This window comes from Haliotis rubra, unplaced genomic scaffold, assembly GCF_003918875.1.
Source record: "Haliotis rubra isolate DU_JTF1 unplaced genomic scaffold, ASM391887v1 Scf28, whole genome shotgun sequence".
Classification (NCBI taxonomy): Eukaryota; Metazoa; Mollusca; class Gastropoda; order Lepetellida; family Haliotidae; genus Haliotis; species Haliotis rubra.
Window position 1 is genome coordinate 412,708 of NW_025766891.1, and position 13,648 is coordinate 426,355.

A 13,648-nucleotide genomic window follows, 5' to 3' on the forward strand; every position below is an offset into this window, starting at 1 on the left:
TTTAGTTATATCGGCGACGCGTAAGTGGAGCCGATATAACGTTAAATTTGCGGCTATATATATACACCTCACAAACACCCCCGCAGCTCGTCACTGTTATTGACTCACCCCTGCAACAATGGAACCCCCAGTGAGGAACTGACGTGCTATACAGGTGAGGTGAGGTGAAATTGGGTTTTACGTCGTGCTTGAGAATATTTCGCTCATATGACGACGTGCATGCGTGTGTATGTGTATGTGCGGCTGCTTGTACTAGCCCAGACTAAAGCTGGTTTTTTAGTGCTAGCCCACTGAGATACCATGCCGCAGTGAAGCATGAATACCCCGCTCAGACACATTATACTGACTCCGAGCCGACCAGTTCTTGTTGTACCCATTAATGCCGAGCGCCAGGCAGGGACCAACAAGTACCATATTTTAACGTTTTTTGGTATGACGCGGTCGGGGATGGAACCCGCGACCTTCCGCTCTCCGGGGGACGCTCTATCCACTACACCACGGAGGCGGTCGACGTGCTATACAGGACACCCACATCTTGTGATAATTCATGGATCATATCCACTGTGATTTGTGCATTCCTTGATGCTATGATTTCCTCCCTAGCTATACAAGTGTACAGTCAGCAGTGACTTTGAACTTTCACCATGTTGTGAATTTTTGTGACGTCATATCTTGTGATTGTGATTGACATTCTAAGCTTTGATAAACCAAACCAAACTTTATGGAAGCTTCCGTCATAGACATGGACATTACCAGTTGCAACTGATTGTTCTTCCACGATGTAAGATGACTACTCCATTGTTTCTTTCAACCTGTAAATTGTTTGTTTTTTATTTCATCCCTATACCTTACATCTGTAATTTACAACCTGTAATAAATGCAACATGTAATATGTTACTTATTTACTAGTTCATTGTACTTGCTCTGCTCATAAGACATTCTATATTTGTGTTACCCTGTCAGTCATAACATGCAACCTTAGTTAAATGCCTTAGGTTACTTAGTATTACAATAAAGTTGTAGTTGTTAAGTCTTATATATTTACATACAGGCATTTGTTCATCATGCCTTAGTTTACTTTATGGTACCATTTATTTATTTATTTATTTATTTTGACTTAGCAAACCACGTGGTGTTTATCCCCGTCATAGCTTCTTAGTATTTGGTTTACTGTCTCTTAGCTATACTTCAGTTATTCTGTTTTCAGTTCTCTTGCATGATTGGGTGAATGAACCAAATATGTAGTTAAAAAACACACAAAATAAGACAACCTAATTAAAATCAATAACTAATTGATTAACTAAAATCTGATAAAGCTAATCTAGTGTAAGCATTTACAGGTATATTTATTCAACTTGGTTATTGTTTGGACTGAGTGACGGACGGTACTGCTCACCTTAGTATATTACCTTGAACAACTCACTTGCACTTCGCTCACTTTTGTTATCTACCGGCCTGGTGATGTATGGTTTGTTTTCTTGAAATATAATTGTGGTTGTATATACAATTTGGTTGTTTGTCCTGCTCACATATGTGACCAGTCGTAAGGGTATCATTCAGATTAGGCTTACGTTGCTTTCAGTAAACATTTTGTTCAGGTGTCTGTTCTGAATTTCGAGGTTGCCGTTGCGTACTTCAAACGCTTGTTTTGGCCTCACCGAGTGACCTATTTGCCTATATCGCGTGGTAATGTACGGCCGTTCGAACCACTTGCGGCACATTCTCGCTTTACATACTTGATTGTCTGACAGTTTTCAATCAGGTCCTCATCTTCTTACTCGCCACATGACCTTCAATGGCCACGTGTGTATTAACCCGGTATATCCGCCATACCTTACCATTCTGCAATGAACTATTGCTCTTACGTTATCAGCAATAACGCCAACTTCTCAAATGGATATATTCCATTAGTTTGTTTTTGCTTTTCTTTATTTCTTTTCTTAGTTCTTCTTCTGGCATTGTGTCAATTAACACTATGGAGTTACGCCAGGAAGAAATGGAAAGCATGCTACCTGCATTTAAGAAGATGGGTCTCCAGCCTACAGTGGAATCACCCGAAGATCTTAAAACCTGGATACAAGGTACCTCGCAAAAGGAACATCCTGTTAAACAGGAGGAGGAACATGGAGGTCAAACACCAGCATCACACCGTGATGTTACGTATCGACACTTCCCTAAACGTCCGTTTTTTAGTGGCGAATCGGGAAAGGACACAGACTATGACCACTGGATCTACGAGGTAGAATGCCTCATTGCAACCAAGACTCATAGTCATGACGTCATCCTTCAAGAAATTCGGAATTGGTTAAAGGAGAAGCAGCTATCATATCTATGAAGCTTGGGCCACATGCAGACTTCCAAGAATTACTACACAAGCTGAAGAGTGCTTTCGGAACATAACGACGAAGTTCTGCTCTTATGTCAGAATTTTATAGTGCCTGTCAAGCAGAAGTCGAGGATGTCGCTACCTGGAGCAGCCGTCTAGATCGACTTATGTTCCATTTATCCAAACAAAAACCTTTTCCCCGGGCGGAACAGGACAATATGCTGCGCACTCCCTTATGGGATGGACTCAATCCGTCATTGAAGACTCTAGCCGGCTACAAGTATGATTCGATCTCCAGTTTTGATGATCTGCGCTTGTGCCTCCGGGAAATGGAGTTTGATCTGAAGAGAGGAAAGTCTGAAACCTCCAAGACCAAGTCAAAGGCAAAGACAGCTACAATTAACATGGCAACGCCATCTGAGCCCAAGGAATCTAAGAGCGAATTAACAGAGTTGAAGGCTATGGTTAAGGAGCTCCACACTGGTCGCTCAAGTTTTTCAGCATCAAGCTCAGTTTTCCTGCCGTTCCGGGCCTACACGCGGACACAGGGGAAGAGGAAGGCATAACAATGGAGGAAGAAGACACACTGGTAACTGGACTCAAGCTTCTATGGAAAGGGGCAACAGCCAGAACCAACCTAATCAGTTTGGCATTTCACCTCCAGCCTACCAACAGAATAACCCCAATTCATCAGCACCAATAGCTCCTCCAGCGACAGGAGTTCAGCCAGCTTCGGAGTCAGAGGTGCCTATCTGCTGGAGATGTGGCTATCCAGGACATCTTTCTTATGGATGCAGAGTCCGTATGGATCACATGCGACGCCCTTTAAACTGGCCCAGGCCTATGGGGAGGGGCCACCCTTAGGTTTCTGTTCACGTCCCAGAAGTGATGTTCCAGATGGTTTAGTTGGAAGCTCTACTGAAGTAACCATCTGGATAGAAGACACACCTGTTCAGGCTTTGTTAGACACAGGTGCTACTGTATCAGTGATGTCACAATCCTTCTGCGAAACGTATCTGAGCCACCTTCCTCTCAGTCCACTTGATGATATACTTGATATAGAATGTGCAGGAGGGGAACAATTACCATACATGGGATATGTACAGGTTGGAATCAAGACTATGGGCAGTGGCAATGACAATGGAGCCGTATCATGTCTAGTGCTTGTAGTCACTGACACAAGGTATAATGGAAGAGTGCCTGCACTTTTGGGAACAAATATCCTTTCAAGACTTCTTGACAACTGTCGAGATACTGTTGGTGTTCAGTTCTTGCAGCGAGCAAGACTCCATATTCCATGGTACCTGACTTATCGCACCATGGTTCTACGTGAAAGACAGTTGGCAAAGTAGGGGGAAACTTGGACTTGTAAGATCTTTCAAGTTATGTAACATCATGATCCCCTGTAACAGTACTACTACCATTTGTTACCCACAGGTCTGCGCCATCATTCAAGCCACAGTCAACTCAGCTATACCCAGCGACCTTGACATTGCCCCAGCAAACCTCGAGTATGAGTGTGATACTCCAACAGAAATAGAAGTGCATGTCTCTAACATTACAACACACACATTGGTTATCCCCCCTAAAGCTTTACTTTGTGAACTCCAGCCCGTCGTAGTTACAGATGTGCCTCCAGGAAAACCAGTGGACTCTGACACTATCCTTAACCAAGTGGAGATAGATAAGGAAGTCCTCTCGCGTGAACAGATCGCCGATGGACTCGACATAATCTGGATATATTTTCAAAGAGGGATGATGATCTAGGCAACTGTTCCATGGTAAAGCACGGGATAGACATATATGACGACACACCATTCAAACAGCGACATCGTAGGATTCCTCCAGCTATGTATGAAGAAGTGAGGACTCATCTTCAGGAACTTATATCGGCTGGAGTCATTAGAAGGTCTCACAGCCCTTGGGCCTCAAACCTTGTATTAGCAAAGCGGAAAGATGGACGTCTGAGGCTATGCATTGACTTTCGTGAGCTAAATTTTCAGACCATTAAAGATTCCTATGCAGGCCCTCGTATCGAAGAACTCCTTGAATGTCTTGGTGGAAATACATTTTTCTCGGTGCTGGATATGAAGAATTGGCTATCACCAAGTGGAAGTCGAAGAAGAACACAAGCAAAGAACGGCTTTCACAGTTGGACCACTTGGATTCTGAATGTAATAGAATGCCATTCGGGACTTTCCAACGCACCTGCGACATACCTGCGGCTAATGGAGAAATGCCTTGAGGGACTACACTTAAAGATATGCTTGATTTATCTGGATGACCTGATAATTTTCTCAAAAAGCTACGAGTAACATGTGGAGAGACTGGAGCTCGTCTTCCGTAGGTTGCAGGAATGCGGACTCGATCTGGCTCCAAAGAAGTGCAAGTTCTTCAAGCGCAGTCAAATACGTGGGGTACATTGTTTCATCAGATGGCATTGAGGCAGACCCCGAGAAAGTATGCAAGATTAGAGACTGGCCCACACCATCCAATCCAGAAGAGGTTCGGAAATTCCTTGGTTTTGCTGGCTATTATAGGAAATTTGTAAAGAACTTTTCCAAGATTGCCAGACCACTGTCAGAACTCATGCCAAAGTCAGCAGGCTTTTCGGGAACTGAAGACACGCTTGTCGACACCACCCGTACTTGGATATGTAGATTTTTCAAAACCTTTTGAACTTCACATTGATGCCAGCACTCATGGATTAGGAGCAGTATTATACCAGGAGCAGGAAGGTCAACTGCGAGTGATTGCCTGTGCAAGTAGGGATTTGAACAAGTCTGAGAGAAACTACTCTGCACATAAGTTAGAGTTTCTGTGTTTGAAGTGGGCAATCTCAGAGAAGTTCAATGATTACTTGTATGGACATGAGTTTGCAGTTGTCACAGACAACAATCCTCTCACCTATGTTCTAACCATTGCTCGCCTTGTTACTGGTCATCGATGGTTGGCTGCGCTCTCAGCATATAATTTCAGCATCCGGTACAGGCCAGGGAAGAACAACATTGATGCTGATATATGTGGATAACGCTGATACAGAGGATACTGATAGGACTACACAGGATCGTAAGCAGGAAGATACACCTTCACGAGACCTTTGCTCAGGAGAAGAGACACCCCCAGATACAGACATCCCTGTTGTTCCGGACCCTACCCCGAGACAACACGCAGAGGATGACTCAACTGGAGATGTTACATCTGCATCACTGCCCACAAGATCCACAAGGGAGAGACATAAACCAAGATGGATGAGAAGTGAAGAGTATGTTTTGTCAGTGCAGCCACAACCAGAATGTATGACAGAGCAAGTTATCTTAGCTCCCTATTAGGTGAGGGTATGCTTGACACTGCTCAGGATAAGGCCATGGATACACTTCTCAGCATCATTGCCGGAAAATGTTGAGGACAACATTTCTCTGGGGGAGGAAATATGTAACAGGAGATTGTGTTTATAGTTATACCAATAAAGTTTTATATTTATCATTTCAAGTTGCTTTTGTGTTCATTAGTTTATAAGCTTGGGTTACTTATCCAAACAATTGGTCTGTTTAGGGCCTCAACAGTCTAGCTTTCAATACAATAGCCCTCAGCTTCCTATTTGATTAGCATTATATAACTATAGCTTTCCTCCATAGCATTTGCACACTTTTTAGTCACACTGCTAACAACTCTGCACAGAACAAGCCACTCAGCACAGCTCAGGTTAGACATTTACTTTATATTAACCTAAATAGAATCTCAACCTATCCATTAAATATTTTATAAATAATATAAAGTGTTGTAAATATTAATATTTTATATCAAGTAGCCAATGTACCTTTTAATTTATCAATATGAAATGTCTCAATGTATGTATGTGTGAGAGCATGAGTTGATTGGTAGTTTGAATGCAATGTTGAACAAGAAGTTTCTCTCTACATAATTAATGTAGCCTTAGTAACATATTGTACTTATTATTAGTTTTAGGAATGCAATAACCCAGAATTCTAGTGTGGGTATATAGACACACCCCGGTGTCACCCACAGGGTATGTACATATTATCTTTTATCATGTATGTAATTATCTATGTGTGATTTAAATATCACCTCTATGATCATTTAAGTTGATCATTTGCATGTTACGTTAAAGCATTATGTAGACTAAGTGTTTTATACATTAGTGGTAATAATAATAACTATTATGAACTAGTTATGTGTAACTGTACTTGTTGCATGTTTAGATTTATGTATAGCATTCTTTCTTATATTACAGGGTGAATGACTGATCAATTGAATAGTTGATACCTATATATGATGTTGGAATAAACGTCACCTCACAAACACACCCGCAGCTCGTCATTATTATTGACTCACCCCTGCAACATTAGTATAATATCTTGTTAATAAAAAACAACAACACAAAACAACAGCCTTGCTACATCGAAAATCAAATTGTTACTCATTTAGAGTTACCTCCCCTTTATCCACAGATGTTACCTCCCATGCACCAGTGGATGAAACCTTCTTTAGTCTTAGTATCTGCTGTGGCTGGGTTAAACAACTTTCATTCACTCACTAACTCTTGGTATCAAAGGTGTATTTTGACTGTTGGTAACAGATATCCCTGTGAGAAACTGACTCACTCTGGCCGTTGCTTTTAAGTGAGTGCAGGATTCACTGGAGTAGGGGAACACCTTTTGTTTGTTTGTTTGTTTGTTTGTTGTTTAATGCCGCTTGCAGCAATATTCCAACTACATGTATATGATGTCTTTCAGTGGCATTTAGAAGTTGTACATTGATGTCCAAGATATTTTTATGGATTAAACTTCTTTTTTAATTTCTTTAAATTAAAAAAAGAAGTTTAATCCATAAAATTATATTGGACATACATGTATATGGTCCGTGGTATGTGGCCTGTATATAATCGAGTCTGGATCAGATAATCCAGTGATCAACAGCATGAGCATCGATCTACACAATTGGGATGTGATGACAAGCGTCAACCAAGTCAGTGAGCCTGACCACCTGAACCCGTTAGCCGCCTCTTATGTCAAGCATGTGTTACTGAAGACCAATTCTAATTTGGATCTTCATGGCTCCGGGAGCACTAATCTCATGCAGGATTCACTTCCTGTTACAAAAATGCAAAAAGATTGAGACATTATTCTTCCACTTTATTCAGTGAGTTCTCCACCATCCAGAACACTGGACCCAACAATACAACACAAGACCTTACATAAACTCTTATGACATCCCCTTTGCTCAATGAATTACATCTTACTACCAAGGCTGTCACAGGAACATATTTTAAAAAGCCTCTCTTGGGGTGAACTAATTTGGAATGCTGAAGATTGAGTTTTTCATACAATGTTTTACAACAGTCACCTCTGAGAATGTATCCAGTCTCCAAACACTAGGATGTTCAGGTACTTGAGAGGCGTATAGAAGTTGGTATTCAAGTATAAGAACAAATATTATGAATCAGTCACCTGACAAAGGGGCAAACAAGAAGTCCAGAAACGTGTTTACAATAAAGAAGATGACATAATATTTTATCTTATACTTGAGGATGTTCAATGGTCATGTCATGAATGATATGTCCCTAAAATATGCTTTGCATTTAATTAACAAGATAGCTCATCCCAAAGAATTTCTGTCAATAATAAATTCATTTAACCATTTTGAATATGATTCTTAACATCAAGATGTTATTTTTTAGCAGTTTAATATAGCACAAGTACAGTGTTTTCGAAACCAAAAGTGACAATCAATTACTTTGTTAAACTGTAAAATTCATCCAGAAAAGAAACAGACCAAAACATTTCGAACTTAATTCAGGAACCCCAAGCCATATCCATACTTTCACAAACCCCCATCATTGCTTAATGGACTCAGCTTTTACGAAAGTGTCCTTCGTGTGAATTATTTCAATGTGGCATATTTACAAATCCCAGCGGACAAACACACCTGACAACATCTCATGTTTGTACATTATGCTGTCTCAGTTTCTAATTCATTATGCTATCATTACTTTATGAAATGCAATGAATAAGTTCCCATCCCCCATAGAAAAAAAGCAATGATACACAAATAAACAAAGATACACAAATGTACAAAGAAAAATATTTCATTAAAGTCTCTTATGAACAGTATTAACCAATATGTACCTTGCTTCCACAAAGAAACAAACAGCTCTAAAAATATGTAACCAGTACACATAAAACTCACATAGTAAAATATTTCTGTTAACAAATCCATTGGTAACATCAAAACCTTTGTAAAATTCATCACAATTCTGTATTTTAAGCCATCATGAATTGAATAAAAGATTTTCACCCAAAGCATAGGTTTGTGAGCCATACTAGACACACTTCCTGCAATAAATGTATTCTGTAGACTTGTAGCTGGTGTGTCAATTTAAAAAGAATAAAAATCTTAAAACAAATTGCCCTGTGAAATCTGACAATATTTGGATGAAAATCTGATAATTAATTCATTTTTGACCATAGGCACTCTTAAACATATCTTCAAATTTCAGGTATATGAAAACTGATAATAGATGATGCATATCGATAGATCTATCAACATGGTCAACATGGTGGACATACATATGAAATATATACACAGCTTGTGAAATACGAAGGTATGTACAATATGACAGTTATTACATGTAACGATACGATATAAAAACAACATGATTGTAGTCATTCTCTCTGGCATGACACTGTGTTCAACATTAAAGGGAGTCTGGGGTGCTGCTCTGGTATTTCAATCTATGGACACCACAATCTTCATCTTCCAATAGAGTCAAGGCCTCTTGACCTTCCTGTTTGAAGGGAATTCTGGGATCCTAGGTGCTGCCGCTTTAGGGACTATTCATAACTTATGGCTAGGGGGACCGCCTCCGTGGTGTCATGGTTAGAGCGTCTGCCCGGAGAGCGGAAGGTCATGGGTTCGATCCCCGACCGCGTCATACCAAAAGACGCTAAAATATGGTACTTGTTGGTCCCTGCCTGGTGCTCGGCATTAATGGGTGCAACAAGGACTGGTCGGCTTAGAGTCAGTATAATGTGTATGAGTGGGGTATTCATGCTTCACTGTAGTATACTTCAGTCTGGGCTAGTACAAGCAGCCGCACATACACATACACATGCATGCACGTCATCATATGAGCGAAATATTGTCGGGCACGACGTAAAACCCAATTTCACCTCACCTCACCTATGTCTAGGGGGCTTGGGGTGTGTGATGATGATGTTTAAGGAGAAGCATGTACAAAGTGAATGACCATCCCTAAAACTTCTGTACAAAGTAAGTGCACCCCCTCCCCAACCCACCACCCTCCAAAATCAATGACCCTCTCCCTAGTACATGTGTACAAAATTAATGACCTCCCCAGACCAAAATGGGTGAACCCCTTTTCACATCAATACACACACACACATCCCCACCCCCCTAGCCATAAATTATGAAGAGTCCCTTAGTTTCATGTTTAAAGATACTCTGGGACTCTTGAGGACTGCTGCTATAGTAATTCAATCTTTAGACCCCTCGGTCTTTACATTTCAACATAAGAGTCAAGAACCCTGGACTTTTACAGGGGCGTAGCTACCATTGTAAAAATAAAGCCTGGGCTTACGAATGATTGTTGCTAAAAATGTTTGGCAAGTCCTCAATACTATCTAAATAAAAAGCTTTGCAGCCTATCAGGCTTACACGAAAGAAATTGGCTTCCTACGCACCTGTTTAATGTTTAAAGGGAGTCTGGAGCCAGTGCTGCTGGTATTTCAATCTTTGGACCCCTCTGTCTTTACCCTTTAACATTAAAGTCAAAACACTGACCCTTTGACTTTCATGCTTAATTTCAAACACTGTTCCTTTGTGCATAACATTGATTTGTCTGTCATACAAAGCAAATTGAAATGATTACCCCAAGAAAGCTCTTAGCATAATTTATAGTGATGTATGAACGTAAGACTAAATATTTCAATTAACATATCAAAATTCACCACAGACCAGAACCAAGTGCTAAATCAGTAAACTCTGACAACACCTTGTATATGTCAGTTCTAATCAAACTTTCCCCACAGTAACAGCCCATGGAAACTTGCTAGCTGACCAGAGGGAGGACTGAGATGGGTCTGACAGAACCTTAATTATCCTCTGAATAATGATGGCAATAATGAGTACAATTCCACAGTGTCAAATATCCATGGCTGCCAGAATGATCACAGTGTGTAGTACATCCCAGGTCCATAGAAAATTCTCATTGTCATTTCCCTGTGGAGTATAAACCCCATGGAGCTAGAATGATAACAGGATCCTGGCACAGTTAAGGGAAGCAACTCTGCAAAGAGAATTGCACATTTGAGACCACTGGGCCACATGCGATCAAGGCTCAGTTGCATAAAGCTGCCATAGCTCTAACCATCATGTGAACTCTGATACTTTCACATAGACTTATATAGTGTTGGTGCTAGGATTGCCTTGTAGAAGTGGAAATAGGGGAAGGGTGCAGTGAACTTGTTTACATGAAGCAGACGACGAGAGTTACTCCCCTACATTACCTGTGACCCCTGAAAATGTACCCTGTGAAATTTGATCATCCATCATTTTGTAGATTGAGTGCACCAAGCATTTTAACTTGACCCCTACCTATTACTCACCGCCGGCCGGCGGCCATTTTGTGACATAATTAAGGAACATCACTGTACAAGCTTCCAGAGAACATTAGAAACAATGTCCTTGATTTTGTCTAGTTGATTATGACGATATCCTCCACAGAACTTCATATCAGGTCAACTTTGAGCAAACTTTGAGCCTTTCAGTTTTACACTCACTTTCATTTCCAAACACCTTGATGTAAACATTTTGATGAGAACAAAAGACCATCAAAACAGAACAGAAATATTCCTTTGACTATAAGACTTTTGGGTGGCAATGCAATGGCGTGGCCCTCAGAAACAACTGGGGATCACTTAGAAATCTAAATGACATAATCATCCCTACAGATATAGACTAATGATGAGTCTCTGAATATATGTAAGTTTGGCAGAAACAAATAGTTCCAATAAATTGAAAAGGAACCCCAATGGGATGGTAAATTTAGAACCTGAGAAAATGTGGACTTGCATCATTTACAGCTTTAGCATAGCAGATAAAGCTTACCAGAAGGGGAAAAAATGAGGATGATTGATAGAGACAGACAAATACAGATATAGTGGCAGCTATTATTATTCTGCATTAATCCATTCATGTTTGTCTCAAAATTCAAAATGAGATATGCAGTTCAAAAAGCAATGCTAGATCCTAACATAATTTCAATGCTTCCACCCTGATTGTTTAGTTAGCAGACATGACTTGTGAAGGGTTGGGTGGATCTTCACACAGAGAGGCATCACATGAAAGTAAAACCAAATCTGAATTTACCAAGATTAACCTTTGAGACTCATTTGTCATGTTCCCTGCTGTGATATTGCTGGAATATTGCTAAAAGCAGCGTAAAACCATACTCACTCACTCACTTGTCAAGATCAAATGATAATCTAATCAATAGTTTCCTACTACACAAAAAATCAGCTAAAACAACCAATGTCTTTAAAAAAAACCATAACATTATAACAGTAAAGTGGCACCAGGCCCATAATTCCTGTCAGTGCTGTAACTAGCATCAGCAGGTTTCAAAACCAGTGTGGTATTCATAGGAAAATATTCGTTCAATTCTAGATTATAATCTATGCATCTTGCAGACTCATTTTGAAAGTTATTTCCACACAAACCATGTTTGAAGGAAAGCTTCAAGCTTCATAAAATCAAGAATCACTTTATATGAAATGTATACCGGTACACATATGCCAGTAAACAAAATAGAATATTATTCTGCATCTATATCACCATCCAATACCTGCACAACCGATCAGCACTCAACGAACACAGGACAGTTCGAACATCACTTCGATAAGATTTTTCAAAAACATATGGATAATTATTTACATCCATTTGATTCAAACTACTCTGAGTTAAGGGTTATAACCTGCTCTGTACTCTGCATATACAAATGTATACACAGTTTAAATCAGTAAGCTATTGCTGAGCTCTAAATTTGATGATTTTGGAAAGACTGTCTCTGAAGATAGAACTGAAAGAAATAACAATATTTTCAAATACAAAATCTAAGACTCTCAAAACAGCCCTCACTCTTCATCTGTGGTGAGTACTGGCTCTGATTTCTCGAAACAAACTTAAGTTTCTACCCAAATTTCAAATTGAGTTTGACAATTTGAAAGACCTGAATTTTTAGCTCCTCTGCATTTTGAAAATAAAAAAGCCAAAACAACTTAAGTACAATGTATTCTTTTCACCAAACTCAAATTGTCTAATAGGCTTGACTTTAATATCGATTTCAGTTCATTCTGGGAAATGAGTAAAAACTCTGACTTAAGTCAAAACTCAGACTTAAGTTTGTTTCGAGAAATCAGGGCCTGGTTTCACAAAGCTCTACAAGAGTTGCAGCCAGCAAGGTCAGACTATACAAGGTTCTCAGAATAAGAGTTGTCTTCTCATATATATTCTGGTAATTCTGACAGAACGGACAACATCAAAACAGCAGTAGTAACCAGTTTCATTCAATGACTAAAGGTAAACTTAATCAACTGCCATGTCTGAAATGTTCCAATATTCTGCTAATTTCAGTTTGTTTGTTGTCTACAGGGTACCGATCCTTAAAGCGTTTGTAGCACTATGATATCTGTAAGCCAACAATAAACTATATAGTTACGATAGCTCGTAACACTACAAATGCTTTGAGGATTGGCACCAAGATCAATAAAACAAGCGACAACCCAATATCTCTCTTGTATTTTACAATTACTTGAAATGTCAGCTGGTATTGGTGTTCTGACAAATGACCAACACATTTGTCTAATTGTTCGAAATAGCCACTGGCCCGCTAGCCCATGGCTAGTAAAAATCTAGTCAGGCCAGTAAATCACCCCAGTCATGGCCCAAATGGCTAGTGAATTTTCATGGGTTCATTTAGGAAATATATCACTCTCTACGACTTGTTAGGACATAATACACTTTTAAATTAATGCAAGATTATGGCCTGATACAAAATGTTCATCATATTAGCAGCTTAAAGGGGAAGTGTACACGAATAAATCATATTTATTCTTATGTGAATCAAAGTGAACTGTTTTAATTAGTTAATACCAATGATTGAAAATATACACTCATTTTTCTTACAATGTAAGTATAACCCTCAAAATAAGTGCTGAAATGTTATGCCAATATGAGGTATTTGTTTGCCGAGCTAAACAGGCCACAGTTACCGCCCTTTGA

At 39.7% G+C, this 13,648-nt stretch overlaps 2 long non-coding RNA genes across 2 annotated transcripts; one reads left to right on the plus strand and one right to left on the minus strand.

The window, feature by feature from the left end:
* Positions 1 to 248: 248 nt before the first annotated feature.
* On the minus strand, positions 249 to 13,327 carry LOC124281109. The gene is made up of 3 exons (XR_006899847.1): positions 12,836 to 13,327; positions 899 to 905; positions 249 to 262 (listed from the first exon to the last, which is right to left on the minus strand). It is a non-coding gene; the product is annotated as an uncharacterized LOC124281109 (long non-coding RNA).
* LOC124281111 lies at positions 5,969 to 6,686 on the plus strand. The gene is made up of 3 exons (XR_006899848.1): positions 5,969 to 6,031; positions 6,296 to 6,356; positions 6,582 to 6,686. It is a non-coding gene; the product is annotated as an uncharacterized LOC124281111 (long non-coding RNA).
* Positions 13,328 to 13,648: the final 321 nt, after the last annotated feature.